This window comes from Ornithodoros turicata, chromosome 4 (genome assembly GCF_037126465.1).
Source record: "Ornithodoros turicata isolate Travis chromosome 4, ASM3712646v1, whole genome shotgun sequence".
Taxonomy (NCBI): domain Eukaryota; kingdom Metazoa; phylum Arthropoda; class Arachnida; order Ixodida; family Argasidae; genus Ornithodoros; species Ornithodoros turicata.
In genome coordinates this window covers 36,213,554-36,235,749 of record NC_088204.1, presented here as the reverse complement: position 1 = coordinate 36,235,749, position 22,196 = coordinate 36,213,554, and the positions used below count along the sequence as shown (strand labels likewise).

General features: G+C 41.8%; 1 long non-coding RNA gene across 1 annotated transcript in view; it reads left to right on the top strand.

Moving 5' to 3' along the window:
* The first annotated feature begins 5,000 nt into the window (after positions 1–5,000).
* The window catches only part of LOC135392996 (uncharacterized), a 28,963-nt gene continuing 11,767 nt past the window's right edge, over positions 5,001–22,196 (top strand). The window contains exon 1 of the long non-coding RNA XR_010422363.1: positions 5,001–5,072. This is a non-coding gene — a long non-coding RNA (uncharacterized LOC135392996). The remainder of the gene's footprint in view (positions 5,073–22,196) is intronic.

Sequence of the window (22,196 nt, the reverse complement as noted above, 5' to 3'; positions counted from 1 at the left end):
GCCCTACCCCTTGGTATGCATAGTTCAAGATTGTACCGAAACAATCCACCTGGAGCATTATTCTTCAATTGGCATTACTATCACAACACACCACCAACTGCATGTCTATGGAGCGTGTACAATGCATCAAACCTATTCTCAGGTACAGGCCAGCTGGTACGCAATTACAACATGAAACAACTGACACAGAGACCGTAAAGTCATGCCTTTTCCTCCGCGCCTCGGGTTTCATGTTATTATCCTCACATGCAGATCAATTTGCCTGTGCTGTGCAGCATGAGCAAAAGCATATATTGTTTGTGGTCACATGACACAGAACACAAATACAGTGAAACCTTCCTATGTTGGACACCCGCGGGGCAGCCGAAGCGTCTCCTACTTATAGAGGTGTCCGAGTTACAGAATACGACAGCAACAAAAAATGGAAGAGATCGCAGCTGTGAGAAATGTCCCCCTTCTTCAATTTAAGGTCCTTAGTGGTACCTGGTGGTGATGCCTGGTAGTGGTACCTCTACCCACTCACTGATAATTATTACTGATTTTAGTATATTGAATTCCGTTCAGATTCTACTCAATGGCATTACCTCTAGAGCTTTTCGAGCAGCAAGGACTTGTCTCTGAAGCGTCAGCCCACTTCTCATAGCTTTGGTGCAGTGTATGTTCAAAGGCTCTAGACAAACTGAAGACAAGTGCTCACATAAAGAATTACAATGTAGACTGATAGGACTTGTTTTTTTTTTACTCTAAAAACTAAAGCAACAAAATGCTGAGACCAGTATAGGGGAAAAAAGGGGGAAAAGTCAAGGCCACTGGCTCATTTCGGGACTTTTTGGTGCAAAGATGGGCCGATATTGAGGTAATTTGACCAGGGTTTTATCCGACTTTGCAGGGAAAACACTATCCTACTTCCAAGATAGGGAGGTGTTCGACATAGAGAATTTCGTCCCCATGTAGTTTCAATGGGAGCCTGCCCGTGCAATGAAATCATGGGGAGTTGTCCGAGGTAGGGAGGTGTCCGACTTTGGAGGTTTTACTGTACTATAGAGCATTCTACATCATGTAGTCTAACAGTTGTTCACGTTTGGAGATTTTAACCATGAAATTTACCCTGTATGCACCATACCATGTTCAAACACGAACAACTGCTAGAGAGCAGCATGTTCTGTTTCCGTATAGCACTTATGGGTTGCGTCCTGTGATCGGAAACAGTGGTGTCTTTTTTCTGCTACAACCAGTAAACTACAATAAAGATTTAGAAATACTGTGTCATACCATAAAGCACTATGGGAAATGGCAGTTTGAAAAACTGGAGAAGACTGTCATTAGAATGGGGGACATGTTCTACGGTAAAATTTTTTACAGTGTGTGCTGTACCACGTAATGCACTGCAGGCCTACCACAGTATGGTAACGCTCTGAATACTGATTTGCTCAAAAAAGGAATGTGTGCATTTCTTGTACTAACTTCCCCTTATGCAAGGTTGTAGAAAAATGTTTTCAGCTAATGGGGAGGGAGAGGACATCATTCTGGAGTCTCGTTGACCTACAATGTGTCGTGTGTGAAGGTCATTTTGAAGAGTGTAGGTGGTACAAGACTGTGTTCCCACATTCTTGGCAGTGTTGACTAATAACCATAGTAAAGTAGAGGGTACATTTGTTGCTTCATATATTTGTGTCATGGCAAAGTATGTAGAGATACATCTGTCTCAACATGCAGGTGACAAAACTACTTTTTATGCCTAAACTATGACAAATAGTTGTCTGTTCAGCACCACTAATCATGTGCCAGCCTCCATGACATGTCTGTGACATTCCAAAGTGATTAACATGTCCCATAGATGTGTGCAATGCTGAAGATGACTGTGTACCTTCTATGGATTCTTGATTCAAGAAAAGTACTGTGTGATTTGCTAACAGCGCCTGGCTGTACCTTCACAATTCTACATAAAAATATGTAAAGTTTGCCGAAGGAAACATCATGAAGGTCCATAACGAAAAACCCTGAGACGAGGGATAGGAAGGGACATACACAATGTCTCAACATAGCGTGTTTATGTCCCTTCTTGTATCTCCTCTTCAGGTCTCGCCATCATGGACACTATCACCAGCTCGGTTGCTGTTGAACCGTTCTTTCAACGATAAGGGTCACTTTCATGGACTGGATGGCAGCCAACATGCTGTTAATAAAAAGAATGGAAGGAGCTCAATATGATCCTTAGGCTGTGCATGGTCATTGCTTTCTGACAAATGGTGACTTAGAATTTCAGGACAGTGCCTGCAGTGGTAGCATTCTTGTGTTCTCACCCTTGACGCCCATTGTGTGTCATCGGTCACCTGTAATCTGCTAATATGCACATAGCTAAAACAAAGTATATTTGTATTTCTTTGAATACAGTTGGTACAGCACATTGTTTTTTACATGTTCTTTGGAAAATATAAATAAAAAATTCTCTACTCTGCAAGTCTCCTGTCAGCTCTACAGAGCAGCTTCGAATTTCACTAGAAGCCACGTGTGAAACCTAGACCAAACTATTGGTGAAGGCCTATATAGGTAATAGATAGATACTATTATTATTATTAGATCATAGGTCAGGCTTAGGTCCTGGTTGGTAGCAACGCATTTGAATCTTATTAAAAATTGGTGCAGGAGGTGACCAACATCACTAAATACACCAACTGACTCTCACAAATTTTGTGGTGTTATACTTTTGAAACAACATTAATACGCTGCAGTGGTCTTTTCTCCTTTGTTCCCTTTAACCTAGAAATATTAGGTCTTCGGCATCACCAGCCTTAGCTGCTGAGCATGCAGTTATTTACGTTGGGCACTGCAGTTTCATATTTGTTTCTCTGGACAAGCAAGCCCGCTTCCCCATTTTGATAAGAGTCTTTCAGCTTTGACAGGGCATTTGTGGACAAGGAAAACATTTGGACTATTGTATATTTTGCTATGAAGTGCACCGTACAAGGCAGAGGACACCATCAACCATTGCTACCAAGATTATTAAATTTGTGATAGAGTACATATACCTTTTGTCACTGACAAATTTGGTGGCAAAGTTACTTGAGTGGCAGTTGTGCAATCTTAAGCACATGTTTTAAAAAAAATAGGATATGGGAAGCGCTGACTGGTTGAACATGTGGAGTACCCAATATAATAATTGGGGGTTTACGTCGCGAGACAACTGAGTGTGGAATACACAGCACAGTGTAATGTTCCTTATTCTGGCAATGTTAGCATGGTTCAAGAAGTGGGAAATGTTGCACTACCCTTAATAACATCTGTTGGGCCCAGCGAACAGGATACACATACCCTGATCTGAAGACACTATGCCTAACTCAAAAGCAATATGAGATCGACCCGTACGTGTTTATTTGCGAAACTATTATGAATGAAATATGGCCTGTGTGGTATAGAACAATGCGCACACTCAAGTAAACATGCAAAAAATACGTATAAGGGCTCTCGACCTACATGCCGCGATGCGCTCTACGAGATAAACAACACACCAGAAAACTACATCCAACACTTTTTGTGCGGGGCAGCTCTAATGAGCACTTTCATATAACCGACGAATGATTCAACGAATGCAGTTCGAGTGGTCACGATCATTCCTACGTCGTTCATTACAGTCGCGCTATGATGCTGCACAATATATGTATCTCGTGTAACAAGCCTGGGAATCGCACGATGTGCATGGGCAGAAATGCGGCCTTCTTTCTTTGAAGACCAGTCCTCTGCAGGTGTATTCTCAAACAATCACCAAGTCTCACGTTGTTGCTCAATCGCTCCCATTCCAGCACTTGTTGAAACAGCAGCAAACGGGTTGACGTGAATGGCAGCTGAACGGTTGAACTGCGAAGTTCTCGAGCACATAATCACAATTTCACGCCGAAAATGATGTTGAGGTGAGTTCGCGGTTGTTGTTTCAATCGTTCAATAGTTCTCGGGAATACCTCGGACGAAACGCTCATCGTAGCCGGCGGCCATAACTGGATTTCCTCGCAAACGGGAGAAGACGCTAGGGAAGTCAGAGAAAGGCTCAGCTTTCATCCAATCAGACGCACGATTCTCTATCTACGTAGATGGAGCAGGTTTATCCCATCTACGTCACAAAAATGGCTGCGCCCATGGCTTGTTTTGGTTTCTTTGATGAATTAATTTTCGTAATAGGAATACAAAATTGACAAACGAAGGTGCGTTTCGGGGGCAGTTGGATGTGCTCGTTCTGAATATCACAACCGTTTCAACACATCGGGAAATCGGCGTAGCTGACCTTTAAAGCACAAGAGAAAAGCAACAGCAATTCTGCAATAGAGACTGTGTTGAGCATTCGGCAATTGGAAATCTATTGGGTTCCTTTTGATTTGCTTTTAATTTCGTGTTAGTTGCGAAGCAACTGTGGCTATGAGCGGCGTACAGATGTGGACAGATGGAGAGATGACAGCAGAAGTAGTGGGTGACAGGGGGGTTAGTGTGCATCCTGGGAACTGCGCCGACGTTCGTCTGGAGAATCTTCGGAAAACCCAGAGCAAACCTCAGACAGCCCAGCTGGTGACAGGATTCGAAGCCGCGTCACCTCCCAGTCTCAGCGTTTAAAGCGGTCACCCTAACCATTATGCCACGGGAGCTGGTAGTTCCCTTTGAGCCCACCCGATTCGCATTGACGTTGTATTGAGTTTCTGTTGACTCAAAAAGGGGGTCAACAAGATGTTCATAGAAATTCAACACACATTTTGTCATGGCGGGAACTGGAACGATGTGCTACTCAGACGAGTGGTCAGTAGCGCCGCCTGAATAAAAAAAAATCAACAAGTACAGTAGACCTATGGAACCAACTTGCTCCGATTTGCCTGCCGAGAGTCTACGGGCGCTTTTAACATCTACTTCGATGAATAAAAATGCATATTGGTCTCCTGAAATTATTAGTTCACAAAGAAGTGCAACGATATTCATAGACTGCAAGGTAAAACCATATGAAGGTAAACCGAAAACATCAACTAGAAACGAGGAAGAAGAAACGAACGTAAGCAGAATTCTGACATTGCCAACGGTCGAAGAACATGATAGTAGTAAGTACAGATTCCAATGCCATGTCCGAGACCATGTTTCCTAGTTTCCTAGTCCAGTGTCATGCCCATGTTAGTCCTAGTTTTTTGAGATAGTTATATGCGATCCAGTCCATGTGACTGGACGTTCGCCTCGATGTCAATAGCTATGTACACTTCTTCCACAAGAGTCCGCATGTTACACGCACCATCTGCCTACAAGTAGACTAATTAACGGATTAAGAGGTCGACGTCTTGTGAAAGGCAGATATGTGTTAGGATATATTATATCAGTGACATCAGGTTAGGTTTCCTCAGTGAGGTTAATGTTAGGTAAGTAGTGATTTTGGGGATTCCTGGGACGCTGAGCCCCTTCCCCCTCTTCAGGGGCACGCTCTATGCAGTGGAGGCATCACACGGTTCCGTTGAAGCACCGTTGCTCTTCTGTAAACACGGCGGACCATGTTGAACAACCAACATACGATGCTCATTTCTCGTTTGCTTTCCTTCAAAGTTTGTTCCTCATTTTCAGTAAAAACATATATGTTCCTTTGGATATAGTTTGGTAACGATCCCACGGCTTCTTTGAAGACAAAATCATGAAAAACACGGAAAACCCATATGCGACCGGTCTCTACATGCAATTTTACTATTTTACAGGCCAAAAATTGTTTGCAACTGATGTTTGCAAAAACTGATTTGCAAAATTTTTGAATTTTGATACGAAATTACTTCTTTCGACAACGGATAATTACCGCGATCTATCTCCAACCCCCATCCCACTACTTCAGCGCCACCATCCCAGTGGAACCAAAATATGACATAAACACAAAAGTATAAAACTCAGTTCTTTGACTTTTCAACGTTTTTTTATGTAACTGAAACGTAAATTTATTACAAATAACTCGTAACATTCGGAAGAAACCGTAATGAAACACCAATCGCGCGATCGCCGAACACCGCAAGCACGTGTGTCAGACGACACTTCGCAAGTGTTTGATTCCAAAACCACAAACACGAACTTGTTCAAGTTAGGCCACATCCTCAAGGACACACAAACGACGGTATTCAGGATCGGTATAGTAGGGTTTGGTGCCCGATAATGACCTAGAGCCCTCTGGATACATGGGATACATTCACTTGATCTAACCTAACCTCAGTCACGGCGGATGCACAGTCTATATGGGCCATCTCGACACATGGAATACGAATTCAGCTAATCTAACCTAACCTCAGTCACGACGGACGCACACTCTACATGGGCCCTCTCGACACATGAAATACGTATTAGCCAGACCTAACCTAACCTCAGTCACGACGAACGCACAGTCTACATGGTCCGTCTCGACACATGGAATACGTATTCGCCAGACCTAAAGTAACCTAACCTCAGTCACGCCGGATGCACAGTCTACATGGGCCCTCTCAACACATGTAATACGTATTCGCCAGACATAATCTAACCTCAGTCACGATGGCAGCACTGCCTACATGGGCACTCTCGACACATGGAATACGTATTCAGCTGACCTAACCTAGCCTCAGTCACAACGGATGTTGTAGTCCTAATGTGTTCCATATATATACATATATCTATAGTTGTGGAAGGAAAGAGACGCGAACAACAGATTTTAGGGGAGTTAGAGGCACTAGTTCATTCAATGGGTAGAAATTAAAAGTTGAATGGAAAAAAGGGGTCGACGTTTCGACAGTGGCACTGTCTTCGTCAGGACAAAAGATGCTCACGCGGTTACAGATTGCTTAAAAAGGTTTGGTATGTGACGTCATCATCTGTACATGGCACGCCATAGGCGGTTGTCGGTGAGTCAGGTTCGGGAATATTCCAGAAGGTGAAGTCCGGGTGGTGAGGTCATTCTCTCTGGTCGCTCTCCGTTTTGGGGGAAAAATTCCTGGGCAGGGTGAGTGCTGCTTCGGACTTTGCTGGAAAAAAAAAAAGAAAACGCGAAAGGAACGGAAAGAAAAAAGCTCAACTAGGCGGCCAGATTTCTTACCGTTGACAGTGCTCCGAGATCTTCGTTAATGGTTGATTGGAATTTGTGAATGAGATAGGATTCTCGTTGTTCTCTGCACCGATCTGAGCTAACATTTGACTAGAGAATGAAAAGTGACACATCATTTAGTGAATGACCTGGTTGTTTGAAATGGCGAGAGACCGCTTTTTTGTAACGTCAGACCGGTGGTTGTTGAACCTGATCCGAAATGATGGTCTGACCTACGTATTGTGCTTGACACTTGTCGCACTGAATGACATAAATGACGTTAGATGAATTACAGTTGAAAGTCACCACTAATTTTGACAGAAAAATTTGAATTAGTGCTTTTAAGTACATGGGCGCTTTGCATTAATTTGCATATTTGACACCTGCGACCATTGCACGGGCGGCAGCCGGTTCCTGGATGTGCTGGCTGGCTAACCTTAGAGCTAACAAGATTATCGTGCAGGTTGCGCGCGCCTGTACGTTACCCGCGGTGGCTGAGGGAAAATTTGGCCCATGCGCTTAGATTGGAGAAGGATGCTGTGGTGAAGGTTTAGCATAGTGTTAACGCTTGGAATATTGCTGCTAAATGTTAAAATGAGGTTTACGGAACTATTATCCAACATGCGTTTGTGGTTTTGGAACAGGTCTTTGCGATCTGCTTTGCGGGCTCTGTTTAGTGCGTCGTCAACCAAATTAGGTGGAAATTGGCGATTGATGAATGTTTAAGTTCAGCTGGCTTTCTGCTCAGGTCGTCGTCACTGGAGCAGATACGCCTGTACCGAAGTGCCTGGCTGTAAGGGATGGCAAGTTTAGTATGACGCGGGTGACAATTGTTAGCTACTGTTATAAACTGTTACCTAGCATTTAACAGTTTTCACCCGCGTCATACTAAACTTGCCATCCCTTACAGCCAGGCACTTCGGTAGAGGCGTATCTGCTCCAGTTGCGACGACCTGAGCAGAAATCTAGCTGAACTTAAACAAACATTCATCAATCGCCAATTTCCACCTAATTTAGGGCTAATTATTGATACCGTTCTACGAGGCCTCCCGTTTGCGTTCGCTTATATCGATGATATACTAGTAGCCAGCACGAACGAAGCGCAGCATGCAGACCACCTACGCCAAGTTTTCACTCGCCTACAAGAACATGGGGTCGTAATCAATGTTCAGAAATCAGAATTCGGCAGGAGATCAATAGAATTCCTCGGCCACTGCATTTCAACCGACGGCGTATCATCCCTGCCCGACAAGGTTAAGGCTATTTACGATTTCCCCCGCTCCGACTCTGTCGAGCAGCTCCGCCGTTTCTTGGGCTTAGTCAACTTTTACAGGCCAACTTTTACAGGCGTTTTGTTCCTTCTTCCGCTGTCCTGGTCCGCCCTCTTGAGACCCTCCTCAAGACACCCCGCCACTCATCAAAATTACCTTGTTGCTACGAGGCCGAAACTGCGTTTGACTCCGTCAAGAAATCTTGGCAGACGCAGTCATGCTCGCCCATCCCGTGCACGGCGCCCCGACGTCCTTGCTTGTCGATGCGTCGAACAACGCTATAGGCGCTGCGCTACAGCAAGAGGTCAACGGCACGAGAAGACATCTTGCCTTTTTCTCACGCAAGCTAAACGAAACGCAGTCAAAGTACAGTGCGTTGGGCAAGGAGCTCCTAGCAGCCTATTCCGCCGTTCAACACTTCCGGAATTTTTTGGAGGGCCGCACTTTATCATTCAGACATTATCATTCAAGAGCAGTCGGCCGACCCCGAGATAGCACAGCTCCGCGCCGGACGTTCCACCAGCTTCCGCCTTGCCGATGTCGCTCTACCTGGCTCCACTCTCTTCTCTCTTGCGCGTGCAGCCGTCGCATGTACTCACCTCGTTGTTCTACCCCTGATCCCTACGGTTCTATGCGCAATGTACAAAAGGTTTGACAGCCTCCGTAGAGCTGCTGCCCTCCAACAGCAGCTCCGCGCGCGGCCTGAACTAGCGCACCTGGAGTTTGGCTGGAACCCTTTCCTTTGTGGTTCGCGGCGAATGGAGGTTCTGCTCACGCGTTTTCGCTGTCGGGTCATTCAGCTGAACTACTACCTCCATAAAATTCGCCGCTCTGTCTCTCCTTTTTGCCCTGATTGCCAGCAAGACGAAACAATTGAACGCGTTTTCCTCCACTGTTCACGCTACTCATCCCAACGCGCCATGTTCCTAGCCGTCCCGTTCCGCGCCCAGGATATTCCACTGTCGGCATCTTCCATTTTGTCTTTTGGTAGATTGTCAGGTCGTCATTCCGCTCCCCCGCCCATCTTTTATTCAGTCATTTCATTCATTTCATCCTCTCATCGCTTCGCATAACCGTCATTAATTGGGCCCTCATGTCACGATCCGTGGCCAATTGCCTCGTGCTATGCGCCACTGCGGAGGAAGACGAGGAAGAAGAAGAAGCAAAGCGCACGCCGGATTTGCCCCATTGCATAGCAACACATGTTTCCCTCTACTTTGGTAATAGCTGAAAGAAATATATGAAACGTGGTCGTTTCGCGGCGTGCAAATTGAGCACAGCTCTCCCTCACGCTAATGCCAGATACAGCGGAAGAGAAACGACCGCTCAGGCTAGCTCTCATTAGATACCAGTTAGTGAAAGCTGCGATGAAAGGGTGCGTTCTTAAACAAAGCTTCGTGTAGGTTGCACACGCTTTCCATTTTCTAAAAGCTACCAATTGTGGGTGTAACCCCCCCCCCCCCTTTACATTGAAAAGTCTTGTCACAAAAAGGAAACTGATACACTGTTCATAAATAAACCAGTCGGAGGGAGAACAGCTGATGAGGTCCGGACAAAACGGTGTGCGATTGGCAGACCACAGCGTCCGTGACGTCATTACCTGCACCTATCCAGTACCGACCGGTTATCGGTAGAGTCGTCTGAGTAGCTCGAGCTGGCCTGAGTTAATCTTGGGCTGTATGTTATGACGCCATCCAATAATTGGGGTAGGTTTTGGTGGCTTACACTCTTAGACATGCGACGCTGAATAAGATCCATTTTTTTAATTGTTGTGACACCCATTGATGCGACACGATGTATCACTGACAGAGCTGTATATTGCGTACCGCTAACTCTCACTATAACATCACAGCGCCAGAAGCACGCAGCAAGAGGTGCCGCATCTTCTAAGCGGCAAAAAGACACACTTCCTGTGTCTGGCACGCCATACCGCTGAGAGCACTCGTCAATGCGTGCCGCGTGACATAGAAAACCTGCCTGCATGGATTCTTGAACTTGACACTTTCCTTTCGATTCTGGGAAGAAAATGGCTCCAGATGCCACTTCTCTCCCGGAACCGAGAGGAAAGCGTTAGGCCGTAGAATGAAGACATGTCTTGCATGTCACGGGGCACGCGTTCGCGGATGCACGAGGGTGCACGCATTGTCACATACTGTGTGGCCGTTCGAGCTGTTTTCCTCCAAGACACAGAGGATATTTCTGTGCTACAGAACAAGAATCGCAGACAGCACACACAGCACAGGACATAATACTGCAACTGGAACACGACAACCAGTCAAACAACTACACAGGAGTGCAGGTAAACATACAAACTTTGTTTCAAATAGCATGAGTGGGGGTGTCCTATTAACATGGGGTCCAAACTACGGCGCCCCTGCCCCCGAGCCCTGTGCGTTTTTTTCCCCGCGTGGCGCGTGTGCGGAGGGTTGTCCGCGCGATTATAACATGCAGAGACATGATTTTTCCGCCTTGGCCGACCTTTTTCGCGTATTTTTTCCCACGACCGGCGTGCGGCGCGCGGGTGGAGGCTCTTACCGGTGGGCGATACGTGGCCGAAGGGCTGCGTGCGCGTTTACTCTCTCACATTTTTGAACCTGGGCGCCGACTTTCGTCATTTTTTACATGCAAAGAATAGACATACACAAAAGTATAAGTGAAAATATATTTATTAAAGTCATTAGTGTCAGAAATTATGTTATGACTCTGCGTGAATGGGAAAAACTTAGCCAAAAATCTGAAGGAGAAGAAACACAATACACGTAACAAATAATATACTTATTACAGGTACGATACAATAGCATTGAATAGGTATCACAGATCAAACACAATATTTTTATTAACTGTAATCATACACACAAGTTTTCAATGAGTCAGAAGGGATAGCACATTTAATCAAATATGTTCTTAATCATTCGATTATAATCAAAATTACGAGTTTTATTGTAAACATATGTGATGTAAGTAATTTCGAGCACAATAGCTAAGTTTAATATTCCAACATGACACAAATTTAATTAATCAATTTCTATTGACGTGAATAGCGCAGACATAAGGCAATAATTCGAATCAACACATAGCATTAATATAGAACCAATCATCCAACATGTAGGGAAATAATAGTTACACCATATCAAAACGAGAAACGATCACCACATTTAATCAAAGAAGATATTCTTAATCAATATGATTACAAACAAAATTATAAGTTGTGTTATAAAAAGTCTAATATTCCTATACGTGAGAACCATCAGTGCAATAGCGGGAAGTTCTGATAGTCGTATGTAATTAACTGTGAACAGCAGAGACCCTGGAAGACTATGGGACACCAACACAAGAGGAAATAAAATCTATACCACTACAAAGAAGTTATTCTTAATCAAAACAACATAGTAATCTCTCATGCAGTAAATCAGAAGGAAAAATCAAACTCATCAGAAAATAGACATGTTAAAAATGAACTTCACCACATAGCACGCTCCTAGCAAACAAACAGAACAAAGAACGACACGAACACAAGAGGAAATAAAATCTATACCACTACAAAGAAGATATTCCTAATCAAAACAACAGAGTAATCTATCATTCAGAAAATCAGAAGAAAAAATCAAACTCATCAGAAAGTAGACATGTTAAAAATGAACTTCACCACATAGCACGCTCCTAGCCAACAAACAGAACAAAGAACAACATGAACACAAGAGGAAATAAAATCTATACCACTACAAAGATGATGTTCCTAATCAAAACAACCGAGTAATCTATCATTCAGAAAATCAGAAGAAAAAATGAAACTCATCAGAAGGTAGACATGTTAAAAATGAACTTCACCACATAGCACGCTCCTAGCCAACAACCAGATCCAATGATATCTGCCCTGCGCGTTGAAGACAGGTGCCGATAGATGTATGGAAGACGGCGGAACACGAACGACAAGAGGAAATAAAATCTATACCACTACAAAGAAGATATTCTTAATCAATACGATTACACTCAAATTACAAGTTGTATTATAAAAAGTCTAATATTCCTATACGTGAGAACCATCATTGCAATAGCGTGAATATCTGTCATAACATTTCGAGCGCAGTAGGGAATCTCAGTTTCATATTCCAACATTACTCAGCTTTTAATTTCTTGCAGTGAACAGCATATACGTAAGGAAATAACGAGAAACAACACAATCAACAGCTACAATTAATAGAGAGCCAAACCTACGCACCATCCGACACATAGAGAAATAATAGCTAATCAATCTATCAAAAGGCGAAATATTACAATATAGCACAGACTTAAGGCTGAAAAACAGAGGAACACGCGGCGACATGTAAACAACAACAGAGGAAAATAATCTATCATTGAACCATCATAAAATCGACCAATATACAATTTTCATTCTAATAAACACTGCGAACCTTGATGGAGGTATCCAAGACGTAGAAAATATGCACTGTTTTCACTCCTTTCCTCAAAGCCGGGAGACTTTATGTCTCTATCTATGTAACCATAGCACCGCGCATACTTTATCACTCAAAGGGTTGGGGGGCTATATTACTTCGTCCAGCAAACGGGGCGCTCTAGAGGCCAGATAAGAGAGTTCAAAGGCGATATATTTTATTGTGCAGCGCAAATAGATGTCGATATCACTCGCGGGGATCACTATATTTTCGCATCCTTTCCTTGAAACGGAAATCTTTCGTCAAAATGGTTGACAAGTCGACTAAGTTTGTACAGATGCGATATTGTTTGAGCATGTAGAGAAAGTCCAAATTATTAAATGGCAGCAACAATACTCAATCGAGAACGAGAAACATATTTAATTACATCAATTTTTGTAATATCTTGCAACAGAAATTTCCAATGAACCACACAGAAATATCAAATGTGAAATGCAACTCAGAGTTATGAGGCATTCCCATCTTAGAGGTACTTACTTATGTCAATCGAGTGAACAATTGAAACAAATACAAGACAATAATTATTTCGAGCAGTAAGTTTACAACTCATAGAATATCAGTAGAGCGAATACTTGAAACAAAATCAAAACAATAATTCTCACAACAGGTGGAGATTATAGCATTCTAAACCAGATAATAAAATTTTAATCAATAAAATAAACATAGATATGCTTTTAATTAAGTGTAGATGTGCACTTGAAAACAGGAGAGACAATTGCTCTACATTGAAAAGATGGACAGATTTTGTACTCGATACCATAAGTCATGGGAAAATGTGATAAAAAACTGCTTCGAAAAGGAGGAGCCGCGAAACGATTTCATTATCGCTGCATTTCAATACGTCCTAGACATGGTCGTATTCGGAGAAATGGTACAAACTACAGAACTGAAGGTGCAAGAATTTATATGCCGAATCTACAATACTTATAAAAATATCTGCACATCAACGTCGGAAGGGTTACTGGGATTGATGGCGGAGTTTTTGAGGTTTGCCAACGAAGAATTGAAATACGCTAGACCAGATGTAATTGTAATCATTGCAATGGGTATTGCGTTCATCAAGAAAGCAGTCGGATCATCAAGAAAGCAGTCGGTCAGTCATATCATATACAAGCGGTCTATATCGCACGATTCATTACGGATTTGTTGAAATTACACATATCTGAGATGGAAAGTACATAACATCTTATCACGTGATATGTTCCACTACCATGGCAACGCAATTATTTTCTTCTACCAGTCAGTGATGTCGAATCAACAGAAGTTCAATATTGTCGTGCAAGGTCTGATGTATTATCACCTGTTGAAACTCAACAAACATATCAATTGCGGTGGACCACCGGACGATTTTCATCTAATACTCTCTTGTACGCCATTCAAGAATCTTCATACAAAGAAAGGAAATATCAGTAAGAGACTGTGCAAGTTCATCGCGACAAAGTGCAAGATGTTGAAGCAATACAAACACGGCGACAACATATCACCTGCGTTAATCAACGCTGGATTCAGGCGCCTAATAATCAGAATGATGTCTTCGGAATTCATCAATCAAGACAACAAACGAAAACGTCAGAGTTTGGAATAGAACTGTAATTTATCAGAATAAACAAGCATATAGTTGAAATAATAATTGTATTCTTTGTCATCATTGTAATGTATTCTACACATCGCAACGAAAACAGCTTATGATTAGATTGAAGATTGCTAAGGAGACGAATATTCCACACTATGTGTAGAGAATTCTCATATGGAATGAGACCTGACCACCAAATAGGTTTTACTCGATAACACTCTTTACAAGTTCAACACCCGAAGGATAGAATTGCCGGAGAAGGATCGGTCATTGAAATTTAGAGACATGATACATCAGTCTACGATTACAAAAGGATCACTAATCTCATGTGAAAACTTATCATATTTCATGATTTAAATTCCACAGTGCATGTATATTTCTCAGTCAGTTGCACTAGCCCAGACATAGTAAAAGAAGAAGAAAAGGCGTCTTTGACAAGCAACCCGATTGGAGTGCGGAACAAATAAATAAATATTTTTGTCAGCACAGTTGTCCGTTTGTATGACTGGATAGGAAAAATGAGCCATCCAAGATAGGGCAAAACGGGAAATAAGGCAAGATAACTGATTGCGGCGGGATAAGTCAAAGCGTTCGAGACACAGTGTCATCGACTTTTACAATCTCATTCTGGTTCAGTGCCTGGGAGATAATACGAATCCTTCGCGGAAAGCGAATATATTATCAGATGTCACAATGCAAACGAAAGATTTTACGAGCATGACGTGCAGGTCAAGTCTACATTTCTGATCACATAGTCTTGGTAACACACAGCACACAAACGTATATGACATAATTTCCAAGTGGCAATCAGATTTTGGGAGCAGCGGATTACACAACCGCCATCAGAAGTGCTTAACCAACATACAATGAAGATGAGCGCTATGCATAAACACAATGGAATATATGTTATATTAATTATAATAACCAGATCAGCGCAGGTCACACATAAACGTAGTTCCAGTAACCATACAGAAAAACTATCACATTATTTTAGTGTCATAGCATCCGAGCACTACAAATGGAAAGGCCATACTTTAATTCTATAAGTCTTTAGCTCAAAACGTTGTAAAACGCAAATTCCACACAAAAGATCATTTTCTTCTTTAAATTTTCAAAGTCAAAACTGCACGCTATTTCTTGCATTTTTCTAAAGATATAGATTAAAAAGTTGTGCATATACTCACACATGCTATACAAGTTATTTGATTCTGGATTAATTGCTAAAATTTATCGATTCACATTCAGGAGAAGTGATGACTACCACACATCAGTAAGAGTTTAATTAGAATTTGAACAGGTATTGCGATTTATGATCAGTGTTGTAGAACGTGTAATTTCACAATACGCAAGCTCTAGGTCGCTCACTTTGTCGAGCACTCTTTCACGATGTCAGAGAAGTTATTCGAATGGATTGATATTTTCTGTATACACTATAACATAATGCGAATTCTTTATGTCGTGGATATTAAAAGTTACGAATATTTTCCGAACGAAAATTTACTTAAAACTCGAAGAAAGGGTCACCCGCGTCGACGAACCTGTTTCCGGAAAAAGCAACACGCTCGCGTGGGGTACCGCGTTAATGCGTCGGGCGCAGAATCGCGTTCCGTTTCTGGTACGGCATTGGGGAAACGTGGCCCAGCGTGTTGCCGAAACGTCTTCGAGGACGCGGGTGACCCTTTCTTTTCGCACTCCGATCAGGTTGCTTGTCAAAGACGCCTTTTCTTCTTCTTTTACTATGTCTGGGCTAGTGCAACTGATTGAGAAATATACATGCACTGTGGAATTTAATTCATGAAATATGATAAGTTTTCACATGAGATTAGTGATCCTTTTTGTAATCATAGACTGATGTATCATGTCTTTAAATTGACCGATCCTTCTCCGGCAATTCTATCCTTCGGGTGTGGAACTTGTACAGAGTGTAGTCGAGTAAAACCTATTTGGTGGTCAGGTCTCATTCCATATGAGAATTCTTATCATATATCTAATCATAAGCTGTTTTCGTTGCGATGTGTAGAATACATTACAATGATGACAAAGAATACACTTATTATTTCAACTATATGCTTGTTTATTCCGATAAATTACAGTTCTATTGCAAACTCTGACGTTTTCGTTTGTTGTCTTGATTGATGAATTCCGAAGACATCAAGTAGTTTATTCTGATTATGGGGCGCTTGAATCCAGCGTTCATTAACGCAGGTGATATGTTGTCGCCGTGTTTGTGTTGCTCCAACATCTTGCACTTTGTCGCGATGAACTTGCACAGTCTCTTATTGATGTTTCCTTTCTTTGTATGAAGATTCTTGAATGGCGTACAAGAGAGTATTAGATGAAAATCGTCCGGTGGTCCACTGCAATTGATATGTTTGTTGAGTTTCAACAGGTGATAATACATCAGACCATACACGACAATATTGAACTTCTGTTGATTCGACATCACTGACTGGTAGAAGAAAATAATTGCGTTGCCGTGGTAGTGGCACATATCACGTGATAAGATTTTATGTACTTTCCATCTCAGATATGTGTAATTTCAACAAATCCATAATGAATCGTGCGATATAGACCGCTTGTATATGATAATTTGATCCGACTGCTTTCTTGATGAACGCAATGCCCATTGCAATGATTACAATTACATCTGGTCTAGTGTATTTCAATTCTTCGTTGGCAAACCTCAAAAACTCCGACATCAATCCCAGTGGCCCTTCCGACGTTGATGTGCAGATATTTTTATAAGTATTGTAGATTTGGCATATAAAGTCTTGCACATTCACTTCTGTAGTTTGTACCATTTCTCCGAATATGACCATGTCTAGGACGTACTGATATGCAGCGATAATGAAATCGTTACGCGGCTCCTCCTTTTCGAAGCAGTTTTTTATCACATCTTCCCATGACTTATGGTATCGAGTACAAAATCTGTCCATCTTTTCAATGTAGAGCAATTGTCTCTTCTGTTTTCAAGTGCACATCTACACTTAAATAAAAGCATATCTATGTTTATTTTATTGATTAAAATTTTATTATCTGGTTTAGAATGCTATAATCTCCACCTGTCGTGAGAATTATTGTTTTGATTTTGTTTCAAGTATTCACTCCACTGATATTCTATGAGTTGTGAACTTACTGCTCGAAATAATTATTGTCTTGTATTTGTTTCAATTGTTCACTCGATTAACATAAGTAAGTACCTCTAAGATGGGAATGCCTCATAACCCTGAGTTGCATTTCACATCTGATATTTCTGTGTGGTTTATTAGAAATTTCTGTTGCAAGTATTACAAAAATTGATGTAATTAAATTTTTTCTCGTTTTTGATTGAGTATTGTTGCTACCATTTAATAATTTGGACTTTCTCTACATGTTAAAGAACAATATCGCATCTGTACAAACTTAGTCTACTTGTCAACCACTTTGACGAAAGATTTCCGTTTCAAGGAAAGGATGCGAAAAGATAGTGATCCCCGCGAGCGATATCCGCATCTATTTGCGCTGCACAATAAAATATATCGCCTTTGAACTCTCTTATCTGACCTCTAGAGCGCCCCGTTTGCTGGACGAAGTAATATAGCCCCCCAACCCTTTGAGCGATAAAGTATGCGCGGTGCTATGGTCACATAGTACAGGGAGACATAAAGTCTCCCAGCTTTGAGGAAAAGAGTGAAAACAGTGCATATTTTCTATGTCTTTGATACCTCCATCAAGGTTCGTAGTGTTTGTTAGAATCGGCACCTGTCTTCAACGCGCAGGGCAGATATCATTAGATCTGGTTGTTGGCTAGGAGCGTGCTATGTGGTGAAGTTCATTTTTAACACGTCTACCTTCTGATGAGTTTCATTTTTTCTTCTGATTTTCTGAATGATAGATTACTCGGTTGTTTTGATTAGGAACATCATCTTTGTAGTGGTATAGATTTTATTTCCTCTTGTGTTCATGTTGTTCTTTGTTCTGTTTGTTGGCTAGGAGCGTGCTATGTGGTGAAGTTCATTTTTAACATGTCTACTTTCTGATGAGTTTGATTTTTTCTTCTGATTTTCTGAATGATAGATTACTCTGTTGTTTTGATTAGGAATATCTTCTTTGTAGTGGTATAGATTTTATTTCCTCTTGTGTTCGTGTCGTTCTTTGTTCTGTTTGTTTGCTAGGAGCGTGCTATGTGGTGAAGTTCATTTTTAACATGTCTATTTTCTGATGAGTTTGATTTTTCCTTCTGATTTTCTGAATGATAGATTACTCTGTTGTTTTGATTGGGAATATCTTCTTTGTAGTGGTATAGATTTTATTTCCTCTTGTGTTCGTGTCCCATAGTCTTCCAGGGTGTCTGCTGTTCACAGTTAATTACATACAACTATCAGAACTTCCCGCTATTCCACTGATGGTTCTCACGTATAGGAATATTAGACTTTTTATAACACAACTTATAATTTTGTTTGTAATCATATTGATTAAGAATATCTTCTTTGATTAAATGTGGTGATCGTTTCTATATTAATGGTATGTGTTGATTCGAATTATTGCCTTATGTCTGCACTATTCACTTCAATAGAAATTGATTAATTAAATTTGTGTCATGTTGGAATATTAAACTTAGCTATTGTGCTCGAAATTACTTACATCTATCAGGTTCTGACATCTCAGACTTTTTATAATAAAACTTGTAATTTTTATTGTAATCGTAATGATTAAGAACATCTTCTTTGATGAAATGTGCTATCCCTTCTGATTCATTGAAAACTTGTGTGTATGGTTACAGTTAATAAAAAATATTGTGTTTGATCTGTGATACCTATTCAATGCTATTGTATTGTACCTGTAATAAGTATATTCTTTGTTACGTGTATTGTGTTTGTTCTGGTTCAGATTTTTCGCTAAGTTTTTCCCATTCGCGCAGAGTCATAACATAATTTCTGACACTAATGACTTTAATAAATATATTTTCACTTGTACTTTTGTGTATGGCTATCCTTTGCATGTAAAAAATGACGAAAGTCGGCGGCCCAGTTCAAAAATGTGAGAGGGTAAACGCGCACGCAGCGCACCGGTAAGAGCCTCCACCCGAATGCCGCCCACCGGTCGTGGGAAAAAAAACGCGAAAAAGGTCGGCCAAGGCGCAAAAATCATGTCTCTGCATGTTATAATCGCGCGGACAACCCTCCGCACACGCACCGCGCGGGGAAAAATACGCGCAGGGCTCGGGGACAGGGGTGCCGTAGTTTGGACCCCATGTTAATAGGACACCCCCTCCTACTACTAGCATGACATACGCTTGATATACCGATAAAAGTTGCGCACATGTAGTTGCGTAAAAATATCACTCCGCACTCGGTGCATCCGGAAAACGTCACAAAGGAATTTGGCATCGGATGTCAGTTGGGGACTAAGATGCGCAGACAACTTTGATGTGACCAGAGTTACCAAAAGCAGAAAAGCATGGACTTCATGAATAATCTGCTAAGTTAAAGTTGACTAAGTTGACTGCTAAGTAGAATTTTATGAGATAGTTACGCGATAGAAAAACAAAAACAAACATACATGGGACAAGCAGCTTTCGTGCGGTAAGCAAATTTGTCATCACCAAGAGTGACGCGCTCAAGGTTAAGCTCAATAAAATGAATTTCGGAAATTCAACTCTTAAACTGCCCAAGTTAAATGCTAGCCTTACTGATGCCATTTCATTCACGTCACAGCTCTCATAGCTAGCACACGCAAAGTCTGGGCACTCTATTATACCTCTACGGCGTGAAAATGGTGTCACTTTAAAGGGACGCTGAAGAAAAAAATGCCAAAATCAACAGTTATGACAAAAATTGCAAATATTTTAACATCCGTAGCTCCTCGACGGCTGGTCAGATATCCGTAAATGATTGTTTGCTTTTAATGTACAATCTTTCCTCTATCGTTCAAGATATAGAAAACCATTCTATCCCTTTTCGTCGCCTAAAGATATGTCAGCAAAGTTAGGTGGGAGCAGAGAATTGCCAATGTTTGGTATGGCATACATCCGCCGCTGTAATACTTTTTCCAATACTTTTATGGTTACTGAAAGGCCAGCGTATCGCCTAAATGCGCCTGCAAAAATATGTTCCACTATTTTAGTAGGATGAACGCAGCGAATTTTTTTCTCTGCCCAGGTCTCGCCGTTCCGGCCTTGCACTACGGCTCCCCTTTCGAGTGGCACGCCATTGCACGTTTCCCATTTCACAGGGCCTTTGGTCTCCCTGATGTTACATTGATTCCCGCCACTGGCACTTATTTGTGGACATGTCCACGTCGGCATTCTTATTTAAGTGCAACCATGTTAATTGCTGTTGCGAGACCAACAGATTGTGTCTGTCTATTATGCCGCGGTGACTGAGAGTGGAGTACTGACTGACGGTACGTAACTGAGTATAGCAACAATGTTTGAAACAGTTTTGTCAATGCTTCACAAGGTGCGATTTTTAAAAAATTAAATTCCGTTACAGCTGCAAAAAGAAGTAACAAAAACTGTCAGCCTACATTGTATAGGAACCATGCCTATCTGTGGAGGAAATTATCGTGACATCTATTCGTGACATATATTATTTGAGAAAAATGAGTGACGCATTCTAACGACAAGGGTTCGCCTGGTCTGGCGTGGTGCAACCTTCCTCTTGTTGACCAAGTCCTATCTAATTGACCAAATAAATCAGGGCTCAGGGATGCATATGATATCTATGCACTGTAGCCGGACAGTTTTTTGTTACTCCTTTTTGCGGCTGTAATAAAAACGGCACCTCCAGCAATAACCCTCTTGGTAGCACTTCAAGAACATAATTTTTTGAAGCGTACTATCTGTTCAGTATCTGACAAAATTGTTGCAAAAGTTGTTGCTATACTCAGCTGCATATCGCGAGTCAGTATTTCACTCTCAGTCGCTGCGATAGCTAGAGACCACGGCTGTTGGTCTCGTAACGGCATATAAAAGGGTTGCACGTAAATAAGAATGCCGACGAGGACGTGTCCACAAGTAAGTGCCAGCGGCGGGAATCAGCGCAACATAAGGGAGACCGAAGGCCCTGTGAAATGGGAAACGCGCGATGGCGTCCCACTCGAAAGTGGAGCCGGAGTGCAAGGCCTCAACGGCGAGACCTGTGCACAGAGAAAAATTCGCTTGCGTTCACACTACTAAAATAATGCAACATATTTTTGCAGCTACATTTACGGGATACGTTGGCCTTTCAGTAACCGCAAAATTATTGAAATACGTTTTGCAGCGGCTGAGGTATGACATACCGAAAATGGGCAATTTTCTGCTCACACCTAAATTTGGTGACATCTCTTTCGGTAACGAAACGGCTTACAATGGTTTTCTATATATTGAACAATAGAACAAAGATTGCACATTAAAATCATACTTCATTTACGGATATCTGACTTACCGTCAAGGAGCTATGAGCGCTAAAAAATGTGCAATTTTTGTCATATCTGCTGATTTTGGCGTTTTTTCTTCAGCGTTCCTTTAAAGTGACATTGTTTTCACTCAGTACAGGTATACTAGAGTGCCCACACTTCACGTGTGCTAGCTTTGAGGTCTGTGAGGCGAATGAAATGGCATCAGTAATGCTGCACAGTCGCCAGAAAAAATCACGTCGCGAAGACGGGGCCACCTTACCCCCTCTCCATCTGTGGACTGGTTGGTCGTAGGAAGCTCCGGGAACCTGCTTTCGTCTTCACTTAAGCTCGTTTCCAACATTTTTCTTTTTTTCACTGTAATCAAAAAATGTCATCGGCGGACCTTCGTCAATTTAAAATGGAATTATGTCTACTGCAATGACGTTTTTAGTGGTCAGGTGCTCCCTTTAGCGAGAGGAAGCAGAAAT